Source organism: Thermobia domestica, chromosome 8 (genome assembly GCF_964235325.1).
Source record: "Thermobia domestica chromosome 8, izTheDome1.hap1.1, whole genome shotgun sequence".
NCBI lineage: Eukaryota > Metazoa > Arthropoda > Insecta > Zygentoma > Lepismatidae > Thermobia > Thermobia domestica.
The window spans coordinates 118,590,953-118,613,072 of NC_137461.1; the positions used below are offsets into that span (position 1 = coordinate 118,590,953).

At 34.0% G+C, this 22,120-nt stretch overlaps 1 pseudogene; it reads right to left on the reverse strand.

Annotated features, from left to right (window-relative positions):
• Nucleotides 1-69: 69 nt before the first annotated feature.
• Nucleotides 70-20,317, reverse strand: LOC145692275 (retinol dehydrogenase 13 pseudogene; annotated as a pseudogene).
• Between the last annotated feature and the right edge of the window lie 1,803 nt (nucleotides 20,318-22,120).

Genomic DNA, 22,120 nt, shown 5'->3' on the forward strand with positions numbered 1-22,120 from the left:
GTTTCTGTGAATGATACTTAAACAAGAAAAAAGGAAATGAGAAATTTCTCTAGTCCCTCATACAAATTGTTAGGCAAGAGACGGATTACCTTGAAGTTGTCTTGTCAGTTCTCTTGTAAAATGGATCATCGCAGACTTGCTTCTGCAATATCTCAAAAATGGAGAGAATGTTTTTGATGAATTAAGGTCTTCTACATCAATGTTGCCAACTGAAAAACATATAAAAGAAATTAACAATCGTATTAACAAAAGTGTCCATTCGGGTGGATAAAGTAATGTCTTATTTCTGACAGCATTTAGTACATAGTAAGAATGAACAGAGTTAATAACTATAAACCAAATAACTGTAACGAAGAGTACAATATTACTTGGATCATAAAAATTCATTTGTGCAATTAAAATTTAATATCTGTAATATCTAAACAAATAGACCTCCCAAACCTTCTTTCATAACAAAAGAACATATTTTTGATAAACAAGCGGAGGAAATATGCTATCAATATCTGACTTGAAGAGATGACACATTACCATTCCTAAATACACGAGCTTCAGTTTAATTTTCCAATTGCAAAAAAGTGGAAACGCACATTCGTATAGTGTTAGAACAAAAGCTACAGGTGATCTCTCTCTCTGTTTCACTTGAACCTACCTTCTGAAGTTTTCTAACCAGTAGCAAGAAATTACAGCATTGACAGGATAGAAGATTAAATCACAGTATTGTCAATGCTACATTCTTACCCTCATTGTAAAATGTTTTATTTTCAATGAAGTATTGAGCTTTCTATGAAAGCGCTTTTAATGCCACGAAATCTACCGACAGTTATTCAGCACAGACAGATATAAAATGAGCTCAGTGGCACTGTCCCCAATGGTAAATAATGCATTACTTGATGGAAAATCACCTCTATATTCGAACTTCACATGTAACAAATGTGACTTCTATTTTAAGATTGGTCCTTCCTTCTGATTCTAATTGAAATTCCTTCTGATATAATTGGTGAAATCATTAAGCAAAAGAATCGTAAACCAACTAATGTGTGGGTATTCTACTAAGGAATGTTTACAGAAAATTTTCTCTGGGAGGAAGGAGAGAAGCATAAATTAAAAAATGAGGGAATTGCACTAGGCACTGATTCTAGTCTCGGAAACGAGACGATAACATTTGTGTTTCTCATCTCGTCTTGAATTTGAAAATGCGCTTCTCGTTTCGCGGGGAACACTACCTCTGAATCCAGTAGCTTCTGAGATTAGCCCTGTTTAAAGATTTTATGTTGAAGCAAATGAACCATCTTTAGCCTGGTGTTGCGAAACACTTTTAAACTACACACATAATGTACTACTATGAGCAAAATAAATGAAGTTTTATTTTGAAGTTTTTTGAAAATATCTCCGTTTTCTTTATATGTTCGAAATTTCGGAAGGATTACCCAACAGGACAGGTTAATAACAAACCCATTTTTAATATTTGTATTAGATATTAGCTTAAAATAAATAAATTAAAAGCAAAAAACATTAAATCGACAGAAATCTCGAGAATTACCAGCTCTGCTAAAGTGGGAAATTTTCAAGAACGCGAGGGAATTCTGCAGTTCAAAACGAAGCAACGACATCTATGTCATTGAGAGAAACGTGGATTAGATCTACAAACGAAACTTTTAACGACACATTTCTAATATGTCTTACTACATTCATTATCAGCGAACTCCAAATATATGAATCTATGCTAAGTATTAACGTATAAATAGAGCAAATAGTGGAAATTACCTATGGAAAAAGACGAATTCTTAGCACAATCGTAATGAAAATTTCTCTTTACCGTAGAACAGGTTTAGTTCACGTTAGAAAACAATTAGTTCAGGCAGTTAAAGCAACTAGTCTATATGCCGAAGGTAGTGGGTTCGAACCCCATGGAAGTGCCGTTATCATTTTTATTTGCATGGTTATTTTATTTATTTTTTATGTGGAAAAGATTCAAATTGTAACATATGTGTAAAAATCATGACTCAACCAAAAAAGAGAAAATGTCGTTGTGGCAGTTGCATTAGTGTTTCTATTTTTGTTTGCAAACAGTTTCGTAATTATTTCCCCTATGCTCACTGCTCACTACATGCTCACTGGTGCATAACGAATGTTTTCCAGTAAATGTTAATTCTAATTTGGAGAATTTTATAAAGTTTCACAATGTTTCTCACTTGATAGTCTTGTATCTACTTTTTTGGACACTTTGATAACAGATTTTCCTATATATATTTAATTACGGAAAAGTTTTACAATGTATTTGTCTTAAATTGAAATTGTTTTGAATTTACCACATGACGTAAGTAGCACGAAGGAGGAGAACTGAAGTAACTGATATTCTACGTAAAAGCAACCTGTTGTAGAATGATTATGCTTCTTACCTTCAGCACATAATCTTTACGTTACAGAGTCATACAGAGAAAAATCCTGTTTTTTCCTCTTCTATGACCACTCATCTTAAAGCTCTACATGTAATGATTCGTGTCACATAATTTTGGCTCTCCAAAGATATACATATTTATTATTATTATTATTATTATTATTATTATTATTATTATTATTATTTTTCCTGAATATGCCACCCTTACATAATGTAGTAACTTTAGACATCTTAGTTTAAAGTGCTTTCTTTAGTAATAATTTGAGCAACCACGTAACAAAATTTAAGATATATGAGGAGGCAAGACGTTTTATTTCCCCGCTCTCTTTTCAGCACCGTCCCAACCGAAAGTATATAATTTCTGACAAGCAGGGCAGACAAAATGAATAAGAAATATATTTAGAGTATCCTTTCCTCCTTCGTGAATGGAATATCACGTAGTATTTATTTATTCTACCGAAGACGACTCTAGGCCGTTATGGTTAGGTAACAAAAGAAATAACTAATATATTTATTGCGCACCTTGACTGTAATATTACCTTTTCTTTATTTGTTCGAGGCCGCCCTACACAACCAAGGGTGACAAAAAGAATAGGAAAAGTGTCTAAAGATTACAAAGCACTTTATATTTTGTTAGAAACAAGGAAGCGTATACACAACATTGCTTTCGTTGACAAGTGTTTCACCCTTGAGTCGCTTATAAAATTAGGCAGAATAAACTTTTGCCGATCATTGTTCTAGAGGGATTTGTCCAGGATGGTTTGATGTCGGGCTAATAACGATGAGTATCCGGTATGTTTATTTACATCGCCGTTAAAGAAATAGCAAACTTTCTGAAAGGAACTTCCTTACGAAACATCAGATCCTTCTTCTACCTAATTTCATCTAGCGTTCTGAGTGAAAGTTCTATGGGACTATTAGAAATATATATATTCCCGTTTCCACGCTGATGGTAGAATTTCTTAAGCAGTTATTGAATTACGTTTGAAGCATAGGCGTGGGGACCGCACAAGCTGCAAGGCCAAAAAATATACAGAAAGTACGCAGGGGCGGACCAGGCCAAATTTTCATCAGGGCAAAGTGACTTTTTGGCGCCCTCCCTCTGGTACTAGCCTATATTTTACATTTTACCATAGTGTTTTTAATATTTTAAACCCATTTTTCAAAAAGACATTCATTACCTAGGAAAACTTCACAAAGGATATGGCCCGCTATAAACAATACGAACTCCGCCCCCCCGTTTGGTCTTGTGGTTAGCACGCCTGTCTTCTGTGGTACCGGGTCCAATTCCCGGTGGATTACTGTTGAACGATAAAAGTGGTTCGGATTCCACTATAATTAGTATCCACATCTCCTTTGGCCTAACACCGTGTGCGTGGGTTTTCTCGGGGTTCTCTCGTTTCCTCCCACTTTCTTCATTCCACCATTTCATTCATTACTCATCATCATTGTCTCCTTTAGCCTAACCGGCATAACCGTGGGACGTAAAACTCAAGCAAACAAACAAACAATGCTTACTCTCCCGCCACTCTTTATTCTACATACTATCTCTCCAATTTTCGATACAGCCCCCTTAGTACTATGAAACTCTCCTCTTCCATGGTTATGTAATTGCCATTACTTTACAAGAATATAAACCAAAAAAAGTCAGTAGAAAACATGCTAAAAATTTGCTTTTTGAGGCTCGTTTCGCGCCCCTCTTTCTCTGGCGCCCCAGGGAGTCGCCCGGCCCTTTGTACGTCCATGAATGTACGGACGCATACCTAATGACTGTGGAGGAGAGGTTAACCTTCATGTTATGCCACTGGTTTGACGTGTTTGAAATGTTCAGTGACTGATCGGTTAGTGAAATAATTTCGACGGTTAATGATGTTTAAAGTTTAGCTAAGACAAAGTTACCTAACCAAATACATTTGATATCGCGATGTCACAATTTGATTTTTCCTCACATAAAAAAGATAAAAACAATAGTAATAAAAACCCTTACTCGTACTGGGCTCCAACTACCAACCTAATTCGTACAGACTAGTTGCTCTGACCAACTGAGTTTCGATTTCTTACGCGAAACAAGTCTGTTATATTACGAAGCATGCTTTTTGTTCTCAAAACTGTTCGAAGTAATACGAACATGGCTTAAGAACAGAGACGGAACTGAATTACCACTCGATTGACCTTGAGGGGAAATCACCAAAGGGTAGCTATAAACGTAAGTTCAGCATGCATTTCTGTGGAGTTCTGTTCAGTATTCAATCACGCTTGTTCGTTGGAGTAATATTTTACAAACGTAACCTTTCGATAGAGCACAATGGCAGACCAAAGAGAAAGAATTCTTGCCCTTGTGAACGTTGGATACCACAATGTGCAATAAAACTGTCGCGTCTCCTTGAAGTGATATTTTATCGAAAATAACTGTTTTCCTTTATATATCCGAAGTTTTTGAGGGTTTCAAAATGAGAAAACTTTATTGTCTAACCAGGACGCATTTAGGGGTGGGTCCAGGGGTCCGGACCCCCCTCTGAAATCCAAACTTTTCTGTAAATTTAGCCTAATTTTGGGGATTATTTTTTAAAATTTTATTATAATTTATCCTAATATTGAAGTCGGACCCCTCCCGAAATAAATTACTGCATATATGCCTGCTGACAATTTTCAATATATTCGTTAAATAATAAAGTAAAATAATTAAATTAGGAGCAAAAAGCTTCAACACGAGCTAACTTTTGTCCACTGCCAATATCGTTAGAAGAGATATTAATAGCAAAAACTGCTCGTCAATGCTGAACCTTGGAACTTCACCCCGAACAGCAAGTCTATTATTGAGAACTACCTATGAAACATTTTATCGAAACTTATGTAGCTTTTATCTGGCATGAAATTATTATATACACAAAAATGCACTCTCCTAAAATGTGTATCTAAACGTTGCTCTAGGTATCTACGAAGCAATGAAAATTTTTTATCGAAATATGTGAGCAGGAAACTCTAACAGCCAGCCATTTTATTTAAATCGTAATAAACCCTGTAACCGTGCGTTAACGTGAACACAAAGCTTGGTCCATTGGTAAAGTGTTGGAAGAATGAAAACTCAATGTTCGTAGTTTCGAATCTATCCACTCACCACAACATTTTATTCTTATGTGTAACGATGAAATACGAAAGAAAAAATGTATAACCGTTAAGACAAAACTTCAACCAAGTCTGAAGAGAACAATACTAAAATAGTAACACAATGACGTCAACCAAGAATTATTTCATGTAGCGTTTGGACGAAATTACAGCTGTCAAGAATTGCAGAAGTAAAAACAGGCTGATAGGTGTAATGCAGTCTAGACTTCTGAATGCATTCACTTCCTGAAAACTTCCGTCTTGTCATTGGTATGCCGTTAGTCATTGTAAGACCTTTCAATTGGAAGTGAAATGACACAAACTAAAACAGTTTTAAATCAATAAATGTCTATGTGTAAAAGTAGGTGTCTCTTATCCGTAGTTCTGAGTTCCTTTTACTTTGAAGTAACAAATGAGAGAAGAAAGTATGGTGCTCGAAAAAAATCAAATTTGAGATTTCAACGAATTTACACGTATTATAGCCCCTAACTCCGAAAAAGTTATTTTTCGATACATGTCCATCTGAGGTTCGTCCGTCCGTTCCCTACACTTTTCTGTGCAGTCGCCTAGAGGCCATACCGTTCAACTTATCTGCACCAAATTTTAGTTTAAGATTTTCATAGTTTCTTTTATTTCCCTCCTACTCCCGAAACAAGGATAGTTTCCTGTACGATGAAAATAGAAAAAAGATATTTTCTCATAACTGGCTCTAACGATCTTGTTTTCTTTCTTTTTTTATAAATCAATATTTAATTAGCAACCCTATTTTGTGGTATAAGGCATTTATCTGAGAAAAATCTACAAGGGGTAATTTATACTGAGGGGTGAGTTTTTTCTAAGTGATTTTCTCAAAATAGACTCAAGTGTTTTCGATCATATTTCATAAATAAATATTTCATTAGTAACTTAACAATATGGCATAACTCGTTTGTCCTAAAAAAACGCGAGGGCTAGTTTATTTTTGGTGGAGTGTGTTGTCTGGGCGATTTTCTAAAAACGACTCAAAAGAGTTTATTCATATTTCAAAAATACATATTTCGTTAATAACCAAACAATATGGCAAAACTCGTTTGTCCTGAAAAAAATATGCGAGGGGTAGTTTACTCTTGGGGGTGTTTTTCCTCCACGGTTTTCTCAAAAATGAGTCAAGCAATTTTGTTCGTACTCAGAAATAAATATTTCATTAAAAACCTAATAATATGGAATAACTCGCTTACCCTGCAAGAATCCTCAAGAGATAGTTTATTCGGGGAGTTATTTTTCCCTCACGATATTGTCAAAAAAAATTACTCATAGAATTTTATTGATAATTCATAAATAAGTATTTCATTAATAACCCTATATTTTAGTATGTCATTTCTATGAAAACGAATTACGACGAATAGTTTATTTTGGGGGTCAAGGTTTTTCCCGATAATTTTCTCGAACGACAGGCGATTTTGTTCAAATTTCGCAAATAAATATTTCATTAATAACCAAAAGTATATCTTAACTCATTGTTCGAAACAATTCACAAGAGGTAGGTTCCTTCTGACGTGTTCTTTTTGAACGACTTTCTCAAAAATGACTAATTTGATTTTTTCATATTTCATGAATAATTATTGCATTAATTGTTCTATTACATGTCTAATGAAAATATGCTCAAAGTGTGACTTAGTTTTGTAGTGTGGATTTTCTTCAATCGAAGTTTTTTATTCGATAATCTGACATTCGATGTATTTGAATAATACGATAATTTTATTCGTATTATCCGAATACACACTTCAGTAACAACTGCTGCCTAACACAGTTAAGAAATTGAATTGAAAAAGTTTAGTGCGGTGGTCCTGTAATTGAATATTTTTTGGTAAACTTCCTAGCTTTTTGTGGTAAACTCAGCCTTTTCTTTTTCGAGCGACAAAAGAGAGAAGAAAATATGGTGATTGTGAAAATAGTATATCAAATTCAGATTTCACCAGATTTAGATATTTCATAGCGTCTACATACCGAAAATGTGATTTTTCGATACCCGTCCTTCCGGTTCGTCCGTTCGGTACACTTTTCTGTACACTCGCCTAGAGGCCATACCGTTCAACATATCTACACCAAATTTTAAACTTAGGGTTTACACAGTATTCCTACAGGAGATTTTCCAATTTTTTCCTACCGCCTAAAATAAATATGGTTTACTAACAGCCGAAAATCGAGAAAAGCTATTTTCTCCAAAATGGTTTTAACAATTTTGTTTATTTTTCATTAATCAATATTTAATTAACAACCCTATATTGCAGTATCAGATACTTCTCTTAGAAAAATTTACGAGGGGTAGTTTATTCTTGGAGGTGACTTTTTCTCGACGATTTTCTCACAAAAGACACTGGCAAATTTTGTACACACTTCATAAATAAATATTTAACCTTGCAACATGATATAAGTCAATTGACCTGGAAAATATATGAGTAGAAGTTTATTCTTGGAGTTGAATTTATTTCCTTAATTTTAAGGCAGAGAGCTACTTTTGAGAGAATAGATCTTGAAAAATAATTTTAAAACTTAGACTTTTGTTTTCGAGACATTCCAGACAAGACGAGAGAAGCTATCTCGTGCCCAAAACATTTTGGATGTCACAAAGCGCGTCTCGTCTCTTCCTCGAGACATGTCTTATCTCGTGCGCATTCGTTAACACTTCGAAATGATTATTTTTCTACTCAAAGCATTGTTTTTATAATGGTTGCATATTTATGATAATTGTCGTCAACATAAATTACAGTCCCTTCAGTTGAATTAATTGTTTATTATTATTATTGAAATTAAAATTAAATGGAATATCTAGTTGCACGATTATGCACCTACGCTAAGGAAGAATGATGATGAATGAAATGGTTAAATGAAGAAAGTGGGAGGAAAATGGAAAACCCCAAGAAAACCCACACCCATGCACACGGTATTTGTCCACCTCAAATTCTACTTGGCGCGAAGTGGAATCGAGACCCCATGCACCAAAGATGAATGCTCTATTATTATTATTATTATTATTATTATTATTATTAATACTAATAATAATAATAATAATAATAATAATAATAATAATAATTGAAGTGAGCTTAACGAGTTTCAACCCTCCGATTCAACCAATGATTGGGTGCCTGTTCGTTCGTCTGCTCCATGACAACCTCTCATAAAAGACATTTCATTTTAATGAATCTATGTAGTAAGTGCCTTCTTTTAGCTTTGAGAAGTAACTTTTGCTTGGAATTTGAATCTGCAAAATATAAGAGGTAAAATTAACCAAATGGTGCAAGTTTCCACTCATGTATACAAAACAACTTTGCAATATCAACTACGAGATTCTTGTCCCATAAAAAAGCAGAAACCCCTACACCGAAGAGCCCTCCGAAATTTGATCATTGTCCACACGGACTGAAATTGTCATTTGAAGCCAAAACTTTATTATGAAGCCAATAATTTCTTTAAAATAGACGAAAAATTCGAAAGTTATAAGCATATTCATATTTTTGCCTTTTCCCATAAGGGAGCCGTAGCCCCCTATACTGAAGATTGCCTCCAGGATTTGATCATTGTCCACTCGGACTGAAATTGTCATTTGGAACCAACATTTTAATACGAAGCCCAACCTTTCTTTAAAATAGACGAAAAATTCGAAAGTTATAAACATTTTAATATTTTTGCCTTTTCTCATAAGGGGGCCGTATTAGCCTACACTGAAGAGCACCACGAGATTTGATCATTGACCACTTGGACTGAAATTCTCATTTGAAACCAAAACTTTAATATGAATCCAAAAATTAAACTTTTAGATCAATTTAAACTGACTGGGTTCCGGTTCACCCCACTATTATGTTTAGTTTAGTTAAGTGGTAATTTGTGACAGCTTTACATCATCAAAAGAATCTTTCACTCGCCCCCCCCCCCGGAGTTTGAGCTGGATCCGAAACTGGAATCAATAGACACTTTCCTATTCTTTTTCCCACCCTTCTAGGGGCTCCCTCGTACAAATAAAGAAGCGGTAATATTACAATCAAGGGGCGCTATATATTAGGTATTTCTTTAGTTACCTACCCCTAACCGCACAGGGCCATCTTTGGTAGAATAAAAAATGCTACGTGATATTCAATCATGAAAGGGGAGAGGATGCTGTAAATATATTTCTTATTCATTTTGTCTGCCGTTCTTATCAGAAATTACTTTCTGTTAGAAGGTTACTAAAACGAGAGGGTCAAAATAAAACGTCGTACCCTTTCCTACATGGTTGCTCAAATAATTACTAAAGAAAGCATTTTAAAATAAGATATCTAAGATTTAAACTAAGAAATTAAGATATCCTTACATTATGTAAGGATGGCATATTCAGGATTATTATTATTATTATTATTATTATTATTATTATTATTATTATTATTATTATTATTATTATTATTATTATATGAATGTTATTGAAGCACCGAAATTTTGTGAGACGAACAATGGAATGCAGAGGTTTAAGGTGGGTGGTCATAGGGAGGAAAAACCAGGATTTTTTTTTTGTCTGACTCTCTAACGTAAAGATTATGTGCTGAAGGTAAGAAGTATCATCATTCTACAATAGGTTGCTTTTCCGTAGAATATCAATTACTTGAGTTTTCCTCCTTCGAGCTACTTATCTCATGTGGTAAATTCAAAACAATTTCAATTTAATACAAACACATTGTAAAACTTTACGCAATTAAACATCTAGGGAAAATTAAACATTTCATAGGGAAATCTGTTATCAAAATATCAAAACAAGTAGATAGAAGACTATCTAGTGAGAAATATTGTGAAACTTTATAAAACTCTCCAAATTAGAATTAACATTTACTGGGAAACATTCGTTATGCGCCATCGAGCATAACGTATAGTGAGCAGTGAGCACAGGGGAAATAATTACGAAACTGTTTGCAAACAAAATTAGGGACGCTAATGCAAGTGCGACAACGACATTTTTTCTTTTTCTTTTTTTTTTTTTTTTTGGTATCGTCATGATTTTTACACATATGTTACAATTTGATTCTTTCCCACATAAAAAATAAAAATAAATAACCATACTAATAGAAATGAAGACAGCATTCGAGGGAGATTCGAATCCACTATCTTCGGCATACAGACTCGTTGCTTTAACTAACTGAGCTATTTGTTTTCTTACTTGAACTGAGCCTGCTCCGGTAAAGACGATTTTTCATTACGGTCGCGCTACCAATTCGTCCTTTTCCATAGATAATTTCCACTTTACGTTAATACTTGGCATATATTCATATATTTGGAGTTTGCAGATAATGCACGTAATAAGACATATTAGAAATATTTCGTTAAAAGTTTCGTCTGTAGATTAAATCCACATTTCTCTCAATAACATAGATGTCGCTGCTTCGTGTTGAACTGCAGAATTCCCTCGCGTTCTTCAAAATTTCCCACTTTAGCAGAGTTGGTAATTCTCGAGATTTCTGTCGATTTAATGTTTTTTGCTTCTAATTTATTTATTTTAAGCTAATATCTAACAGAAATATTAAAAATGGGTTTGTTATTAAATTGTCCTGCTGGGGAAACCTTCCGAAATTTCGAACATAGAAAGAAAACGGAGATATTTTCAAAAAACTTCAAAATAAAGAGACGCGTCATTTATTTTGCTCATAGTAGTACGTTGGATTTCTGACCACAACTGCAGCTTTCTGACTGTGGTGTGAAGATTTACGACTACTATGCAGCACGTCCTTGGGAAAAGTACTCATGGTAGATCAGTGCTTACGAGAGCCTCAGCACAGACGAATTTGTGTAGTTTTCTCGTGTTGATGTTCTTCCATAATAGTTAACGGACGACCTTCTATTGTTGTCACACACCAAACAGTGTACAAGAGCCCAGGAGTTGCAACTTGAGTTCGGGAGTTACCAGAACAGTATCAAGATTTTAATGTGATGTACACAGGCGGTTACAAAAGCAATAACTTCCTCACGAAAAAGGACAACTCAGAATTTAGTCTGATCGCCTGCGTTGAATATATGCTGCTCAACTAACAGCAGTTAAGCTTTTGCTACGTCGAGTACTTATCTGTACTAACTCGCAATTCGTTTCTATTCATTCTACAATGACTCGCAAAATGCCTGAAGAATGTTTTTAGCAAACACCCCTCATGCAAGTCATTTTGGTGAAACACCATCACCTACGACAGGGCTAGTCGTTCCTTTTTTCTGTTGAGTACCACGACGTGCAGCATTCGAGAAAACGAAGTGCTGAAGCTAAGAACATCGTATCGGCAGATGTTGCACTGGAGCACTGCCGTGCACGGATCTCGTAGCTATTGGATTGGAAGCAGATTGGAATCAGGTAAATAAGTATAGGATTCACTTAGTACCTGTTATACATTGTCGCGAACTAGCTGCTAAGATAAAGTGATCCTGGGAAGCTTATGTATCGGACACTCACTTCTGACACCTTTCTATTTAATGTTTCGGGCTAACCGTCAGTATTTCAAAGATGGAAAGCTTAATCTGAGTAATTGGCATATTCTTGTTTAATTTCCAGAATAATCATATCTCAGGGAATGTTTAGGACTAACAAAAGATCTTAATCAGACTTTTGGGGATAATACGGCCTATAATGAATGAACGTTGTTACCTTTCAGTTGTTGATTGGAATGGTTAACCTTCTTTGAGTTTTTTTCATTTTATATTTTATCTGGTATTAGTTTCTTTTATTGCTGTTTTTCAAGTAGTTTTCTTCTGCACTTTGTAATTGCGATCTCTGTTTCAATTAATGATACTTTTGGGAGGCCGGGATTATTGTCTTAATATGTAGATCTTGTATTTTATTCACAGAATTCTTTAGAAAGTTTTGTTGTGGGATTGTAATGTGCAGCTTTTGTTAGCCACTGGCTTTATCGTGATGGGGACAATAAATCTTCCTTCTGAGGTTCCCATTAAACGCTAATAAACAAATCAAAAGCAGATTATATGTCGCAAAAGTTCTTTGTTTTACATTATCTCTTGGATATAGAAGCTTAACCCTTAGGTGTGTTATCTTGCCCCACATTCTTACAATTTCAGCAACTTTCACTGTCGCTGCGTCGTTTCTTTATGCTTTTCTTGTGTGATTCAAATAAATAAGTATCGATGTTTTTACTGATTTTAATCTCAAAATAATAAATTTTGATATGGATTTACAAATATATTTGTTACAGTAGTCAATTATTACTTGTACTGTAGGAAAATCCCCGGAGGTCTATTCGTCAAAACTACTAGACTTTTAGAGGAAGTGCAGGTAATTTGGACCCCTATTTTTATTTTTAAACAGATATTTTTCAACATACAAAAGTATTGAATACTATTTAAAACAAACAATTCTTTGTCCATTTGTACGTTTGAAGACAACAATTTCACTTACGTTGTAATAAGTTTTCAGTTATTCCTTGTTAAATAAAAAATGGAGGATTTTGCCCGTTTGCAAAATGGTCGGATAAAGTGGACCCCCGGGTAAACTTTTGCCTCAAAATTTGAACTATTACCAAACGATCATATGTTGTTTCACTTTCCTGGTACGTAACCACAGAAAATCATTAGGTATCACAAAAACATGAGTAATAAAAATAAACGAACAATAACTAAAATAAAACATGTTCAATGCGCTCTTCATTCATTTTTATGTCAGAACATTTAACAATTCAGAATTATTTGAGCACTACTTACCTATCCCGAGCTGATCAATATGTTATATATTCTTTACACAATTCACAAACATAACGCTCAACAATATCTAATTCAGTGCATGTTTCATGCGATCACTCAAAACACTCGACGCACTGTACCCACTTCTCACCAAAATAATCTTCGCTAAATTTTATATCACAAAGAGCGCAAGAGGCATCATTACTCTCAGGTTGATCATCATTGGCATGAACGGATGTTCGTTGTTGCTGCTAAAACTTGTTGTCTGAAAGGGATGAAGAAATGAAATTTACAGACCCTGTAGGTCTGACAAGTCCACTACGTGTTGCAGATGGAAGACATGGTGGTGGTTGTAGCAAGACTTGGGAAGGAGAAACTCGAAATATGGAGCTTGATGACGTGGAAAGTTGACATATGGCATCAGCATCCTTTAATACGAGATATTTCTCTGCAAGTTCTTGAAAAGAAAAGTCGAAGAACTTTGGACATTTACGATCAGCTGATTAGTTAAATAAACTTGTGTATGGAAACATTCACTCTGTAGGTCAATGTCAGGGTTCTGATATTCATTTGTTCGAAGTGATTGCAACGCCATCTATCTTGTGTAATCTACCCGTAACTATTACGTTTCAATTAGACTGAAACGTGAGGTAAGCAGGAGTAGGAGCTTAAATTTTTTGTTCGTCAAATTGAGAAATAGTACAATGTAATTTCGGTTTGGTTTTCGGCCTAAAGTGCTCCTTTACATAAGATGGACGGAAGTAAAGTGTCAAAAAAATTGTAAAGTGAACAGGGATATATTACTCGGCAAGAATTTGTAAGTACAAAATTTTAATCTATTATTTTCCTCTCTTTTTGGCCAACTACTGCAAGTTATTGGTGAGTGGTATGTCTTTGATCACTATAGTAATCATATGTTGTTAAACATTTGGAGAATTAAATTCAGTTTAAGAGTAATTGGATATAAGAAATCTTCCAAAAGAATAATCTTTAAATTCCATTTAGATTATTGGAGAAGTAGAATGCTATTGTTGAATAACTTCCGGACTGCCAGTCAAAAATGGGAAAGGGTTAAATTTGGTTTGAATAATGTTGTTTGTGTTAGCTCCTTTATTTTGTTACTGTTAAATTTATATTCATGTTGAATTATTTATATAATAAATTGTTTATGTTGAAGGAGAATTATAATTTATATGGAAAAGAATTACTTGCCCAAATTGTTCCGCATTAAGGGAAAGATAACTAACCTTTTCATAGGTAGTAGTTTACTTGCTTTCAAGATTGCCGCTACAATAGACATCACTGATAATAATTTCATAAATTTTACGTTATTCGTTTAATAAATAGTAAATAACACATTTGTATTACACACACACATTTGTACACATTTAATAAATAGTAAATAACACAAACAATAAAAAAACTTTTACTCGAAATGTCGGGCAAAGTTGACCCTACTTCAGTTTAGCCGTCATGTCGGGATCACTTTAGCCGCCAATAGGGATGTAACATGTTTCTTGAATAAATTATATGATATTCATTTTAACAGTGATATTTCATTCGTGATACATTTTCTTTATATAATCCTGCAAGTACAGATTATAAGAAGAAAACCGTAAACAAACATAGTTTTGCCAAATGTTAGAATCTTCTTTACACATATAATAATACCTCCTGACTCGACTTCAATGGCCTCCTTACTGAAAGTTTACGTAGATGACTCGGGATGAGAGACACCATCTGACTGTATTCCTAACTTGATGTCCTTATTTATTCCGCAGAAAACCAGAGTCCACTTTACCTGCCCAGGTCCACTATACCGCATTTTCTTTAATACTAGTGTAAAATTTTTCAAAATCAATTTTTTGTAGAATTGTATATACTATGAAATAATGATAAATTAGATATTGTTATTCAGAACTGACTTTTATTATTATTCTTGAATTTCTATTTCACGATATTTTATGACTTGTAGAAAATATATTACAATACTTGTTGCTTTGAGAAATAAGAATTTATAGGTTTTCATATGAATATGTAACTAATGGCTTTAGTAATATTTTACAAATTATCAACCTAGGTATCAGGGTTGTTGGAATTGTCCCAGCCCAAAATTCCCCAGTGTTTTTAAAGGTAAAATCCACATAAAAACCACAATAAAACCCAAAAAGCAAACCTGAAAAACATATTTCAAAACTTGAAATAATAATCTTAATCTATATATATAAAATTGAAAATCACTGTGTTTGTGACTAAGTCTCCTGAACCATCCAACCGATCTCGATCAAAGTTATAACATGGATGAGTTTCCAAGCTGGGCTGGTGTTAAGCTATTCACTTTGATGGTAGAACTGAGGAGTGGGGGAAGGGTATAGAAATAAATAAAACTTAATAATTCCTGAATCACTAGACCGAACTTGATCAAATTTTCAACATAGATGAGGTTCAGGCCTGGGATCGTTTTTATGATTTAAATTTGACGAAGCAAAGAAGGGGAGGAGAAGGAGAAGGAGAGGATATATATATATATATATATATATATATATATATATATATATATATATATATATATATATATATAACAATCAATTTATAGCCTATAACACTGAAAGTGACTACTTTTGTAACTTAATAACTCTTGAACTATCCACCCGATCTCAAACAAAATTTCAAGATACATGAGGTTCGGATCTGGAAACATTTTTGTAATTTCACTTTAACGGTAGATTCTAGGATAGGGGGAGGGAGACGTATAAATAAAAACTAATAAAACCTAATAACGTTTGCACCACCCAACCAATCTCGATCAAATTTTCAACATACATGTAGTTTCAAAACAACACCGACAACGTTCGGGAGGCGATTCCTGACACCAAGATAAGACAAAAAGTATAGACTAACCTGGGTGCACATATGCTTCCTTTCGGAGGTATAGCTGCCGAAAACATGAAAAGCTGAAATTTAAATGTCCATAGCTCCAAAACTATGCGACCTACCGTAGGCGGCTCAAGACTTTACTTAGGAACTAATACCTGCGCTATTCAAAAATATGTTTCAGAATCCTAAGGTACTCACGCAACAATTTTTATAGAATGAGTTTTGCTACAGGCATATAACTTGAAGTACTCAACAACTTCCTCTGCAAAAATTGTTGCGGAAGTACCCAAGGATTCTGAAACTCGGATATTTAGATAGGGCACATATTAGTTCCTAAGTGAAGTCTTGACCCGACTAGAGAAGGTCCCATAGTTTTGGAGCTATGGACCTTAAAAGTTCAGTTTTTCATGTTTTCGGCAGCCTATAACCCCGAAAGAAAGCATTTGTGCACCCAGGGTTGTCTATACTTTTTGTTTTATCTTAGTGTCAGGAATCAACTCCCAAATGTTGTCGTAATTGTTTTGAAACACCCTGTATATGAGGGTCGGGCCTTGGGTGTTTTTTATCGTTTTACTTTGACGAGCCAACGTAGGAAAGGGGTAGGGGAAATATATATATATATATATATATATATATATATATATATATATATATATATATATATATATATATGTGTGTGTGTGTGTGTGTGTGTGTGTGTGTAAAAAAAATAACATAAAAATGGCAGCCTTTGTGACTTCATCACTCTTCAACCACCCCACCGATCTCAATCAAATTTTCAACATACATGTGTTTAGGGGTAGGGAGTACTTTAAGCTCTTCACTTTGACGATGCAGCATAAAGAGGGGAAGTAAAGATAAATTTAAAAATGATCAAAAATGACCGATATTAGTGTTGAATCCATAGTTTTCTGGGTCGATGAGAGAAACAGTGACACTTCTGATGCTGTTTCAATCCAAGTTTAGCCCAGATAGTTGGTTAAAGGGAGGGTAAAATGTAGGGGAGATTGATCAACATTTAAGAATGGTCGAAAATGACTAATATTAGTGTCGAATCCATAGTTTTAGGAGTAGCTGAGACTAACAGTGACAATTCTGATGCCATGTGCCGCACCACGGAGGAGAGGGAGGGGAGCTATATATAATAATGATCGAAAATGACCAACATTAGTGTCTAATCCATAGTTTTCGGGATCATTCAGATGAACAGTGACATTTCCGATCAGGTTTAAATGAAAAATCAGACCAGCCACTTGGGTAGGGCAGAAAGAGCTATATACAAAAATGATTTATAATGGCCACTATCAGTGTCGAATTTATAGTTTTCTGGGTCACTTAGATACTTTCGATCCCCTTTAAAGTCAAATTGTGTACCCTACAACTTGGGGGAGGGGAAGTGTATATATATATATATATATATATATATATATATATATATATATATATATATATATATATATATATATATATATATATATAAATGGTCAAAAATGACCGATATTAGTGTTGAATCTATAGATCTTGCGGTCGTCGAGATGAACAGTGACACTAATTGAATTACGGAAAAGTTAGTTATTTCTGCAGTATTAGAACATGAATCACACTTAATTTACAACTAAGATAAAAGATTGTTACTACATCATAACGTTCCCAAACATTAATAAAAACTATGTAAACATACTTGCTGCAATAAACAATAAAAAATTAATGGCAATAAAATACATGAGATACAAAGATGTGGATTTAAATTATTTATTTCAATCCAGGGAAGCGGGTAATATATGCTAGTATGATTATAATTACTTTCTTGAATCGTACTTCTTAATGTATGCCTAGTTTCAAAATTGGCTTAAAATATGTATTTATCACCAGAACAGAATACCACTGAAAACAAAGGTTTGGGAATCATTCCTAATGAATTTCGTTTGCGCTTGAACAAATTCGCTGTAACACTGTTCAACTGTAATCTATTACATAAAAATGAAAATAATCTTGTTTGAGCGCGCAACACGGGAAATGGTTAAACTGTTTCGAATGCATTTTTGAATGCAGATATCACGCTACCTCGAACTAGGTTTTTAAATCAGACTACTTTGATTAAAATACGTGTTCTATGGGAAAACGGACAGTCAAAATCTATGCGAAAATTTTAATATCTCACTATTCTGTTAAGTTAGGAAAATGACATTTTTTATGTAAACTTCCCATTAAAAGTATGTGGATCCGTGCCCCACTGCTTTTAAAGTTTCCATCTTAAGTAGGGAAGGAGAGCATTTTCTATAATTTAAAAGCGATGTTGCCTGTTGTTTCTGATTGCATCATACATGGAAACTGTTAAAATGAATTCATAAGTGCACTTTGACCAACACATTCATAGGAACCGATTCACAATAAATAGCAATACGAGGAATTACTTTCGATTTTCTAACGAAATGGGTCCAAACTTTCCTAACCCTACGCTAACCCGACCCTACCCTACTTATTCCTACCTTATCTTATGTTAGCAATGCCACTTCCTGTAACAAAATCACTTGTTCTGCTCAAAGTGCACTCTTACCGAAATGAATTTTGGAACAGTTCATTATTATTATTATTTACTTTGACTAAAGGACACTCACTAATGGAATAAAGGAGGTTCAAAATTTTAGCCAAAATTACAGTATCTCCTGAGCACGTCAAGTTAGGAAGAGGAAATTCGGTATATAAACACCTTACTAAAAATTAGAGGATACGCCACTTCCTGTTTTTCAAAATTTCAATTTTGAGGGAAGAGAAAGAGTGTTTTCTACAATTTCTTTCTTCACATTTAAATTTACGACGTCTCTTGTTTGTGACCGCGTCACGGGAAATGGTTGAACAGTTTGAAATGAGTTTTAGAACAGTTAGTTTCTACCTCAATCTGGAATATTGTCCTGTAACTTTCCTTAAAGGGTGTATTTTAAAGGAGAAGAAAATTAATATCAAATAAAACTCAATATTATCAAATAAAACTCAATTTTTGCCAATAAAACCCAATTTTACCCAATAAAACCCACTGGTATAGTTTTTCTAAACTGGGTTTTACACAACCCTGCTAGGTGTCAAACATGGAAAATATGATGAAATACTACAAATTTAAAAAATAAAACCACAATATCCGTAATTTAAGTAAGGTAATTACATTCACTTACTCCAGTGAACAAACGATGAAGTATTAATGATTCTTGATGGTTCTGATTGTATAAGGACAGGTAATAGGAGATACGTAAGTAAAAAATGTCCTAAATAATTCACACCAAATGTCATCTCAATACCATCCTTTGTTTCAATTGACTTTTCACTTACTATACCTGAAAAACAGTTAAGTGTATCTGCATTTAAATTCAGTTAATTAAAAATGACGCTTTCTAAAAGAAATTTTAGAAATATCCACAACTTTTGCAATTAATAAGTTTTGAAACGACATACATATGTAATTTAAATTCTTCAAATAAATATGTTAAATAAAGAAAAAATATTACTTATGGATTCAAAATCACTACTAGTATGAAATAAACTATTTATGTTAATATTAATATGATAGTTATACTATCATCAAAACAGTCTTACTAAGTTAAAATGAAGCTAAAAAATATGCAAATATCAACCAGTTCAGAAAATTGTATAGCTAACTTCGCACTGTTACCACTATACACAAGGCAAGAGACCATTTGGTAAAAATTATAAATTTGTATGTATTGAACTAAAACATTACTGTAAAATTGGAAAAATGTAGTATTCATTGACACAGGATGAAGCTAAAGAAATTTCTACTCTAATATAAATATTGTTCACAAGTGTACTCTTGAAAATATAAGATTTCAAGTTTTCACACCGCAATAGCAAGTAACATTTAATATTTCAAAGGGAAATAAGTGTTCAAGTATGTTAAAAGCCAATACGGAATTATTCTGTACGTTGTATGCGGAATGAGCAGAGAAATTAGATATATGGCTACGCTAATAATAATACTATATAACTGATCACAGCGAATAAGGAATTAAATCAATTTGATTTTCGCTAATAGCAACTGAGAATTTGCAATGTCTAATTTAATATGAAACACATACCAGCATTATTGATAAGAATATGAATTTCTCTTTCTGTCTGCAACAAATCTTCTTCACATTTACGAACGGAATCTAAGGAAGCCATGTTTATATATGGAACTATCACCTCTCCCTGTGTCTTTCTTCTAATTTCTTCGGCCACTTTAACAGCATTCTCCATATCAACACTCGGCATAATAATTCTCGCTCCTAACAAAGGAAACATGGAAAGTGAATAATAGAAATACATAACCAACATTTGCATCTTACATAAAAGAAGGTTATTAAGTATTTTTATACAGTATGTGCAGTAGATGCTGTAGTCCCTCACATATCTTTCGTAGAATGATGGAATGACTTTTTCGCTATCTTGTATGACTATAAGAAGATTTACCTGTAAAAGCTATAACATATTGCTTGCTACCTGATATTCGGTATATGGACAACTCCAAAAGTGCACCAACACCTGCAATTCTCCCTTTCCTGCAATAGTAGGCAATTCTGGTTGGGAATTAAAAAGGCGTTGGACCAAACCTCAATATTGTTAAAAATATAGCAGTGTGGCAAACTGCAAAAAGCGAATAAAATAAATTGTTAAGAATGGCGACTTTCTTTAGCGTGAGAGCAACGGATGACATAAGAAGTTACAAAACGTTCTTACTTAAAGAATTCAAACAAGACGAATGGTAAGAAATAGATACCAGAGGAAACCAGTTTCTCTAATTCTTCCCAAAAAAATCTCATAAAAAAATAGAAAGGTTACATGTAAAAGTCTTACAGCACAAAAATAAACATCCACAGTTAATAAAAAGATAGAAAAAAACAAAATAAGGAACACTAGTGGCGTAGCAGACTTTCGGCTCTCATATGCAAGATAAATAGATGGGATCCTAGTTGTAATCCCTATTATTATTATTATTATTATTATTATTATTATTATTATTATTATTATTATTATTATTATTATTATTATTACTATTACTATTAAAAACTCGTTTCCTTTTCAAACTCTCTGATTCTCGCTAAGAGCACGTCAGCATATAGTGATTACGTGTGCACTTTTTGCCAATGAGCGGTACCAAAGGCGAAAAGGATGGAAACCTCTGAGAGAGAGGAACAAAAAGCATTATTATGATCAATTCTAGGTCAAAGTTCGAAGCACTTGCTTTTGACAACTGACTTTTTGTTTCTTTTTTTCCTGTAAGTTAAAAATTCTGGCTGCTAAAATTTACAGTATATAATATAGCAAATTTGCAAGTGAATTTATTTACATTCCAATTTGTGGTCATAAAGAAATTGTCATTAGAAGACATTATGGTAATAATTAAGTTTTATTTCTTCATCGATCGCAAGTCTTAGGGGCCCCCTATACCTCACCTACGAATATCAATATCGAAAATTTAGGATGTTGATAAATCGAAAGTAGGGATGAGCACGAGTCGAGACATGTCTCAAATCTCGACTCGACTCGACTCGAATTCGAGTCGGGACACGCTTTGTAAAATTCGAGACGAGTCGAGACTAACGTATTTCTCGGCTTGATCTTTCGAGTCGAGACACGAGTCGAGTCGAGACAGCTCGTAAAAATCTCGACTCGACTCGAATGTCTCGAAAATCTTTCTATAATTTTTAATATTATTTTGAAGGAAGTACTCATTCAGAAACACTCGGCACGAGAATTTCGGAAACTGCAGGACTTGTCAGGTGTTCGAGGAGTGCTATGGTGAGTGTCTTCAACAAGTGGCGAAACCAAGCGGAAAAGACTCCAAACTTCGAGGTGTTGGAGCCCCCCACCTCACTAAATATGTTGGATGTTGTAAGCCGTGCAGACGGTAAAACAGGACAGGCAGCGAACTGCGTCGGAACTAACATCAGAGTTTAATGCTGGGTGAAGTACAAGTGTGTCTGAACTAGTGTTGTAAAACTTCCGGAAATTTTGAACCTGTTGGTAAAAAAACGTTTTTTCGATTTCTTTCCGGAAAAATTGAAAACATTGAAA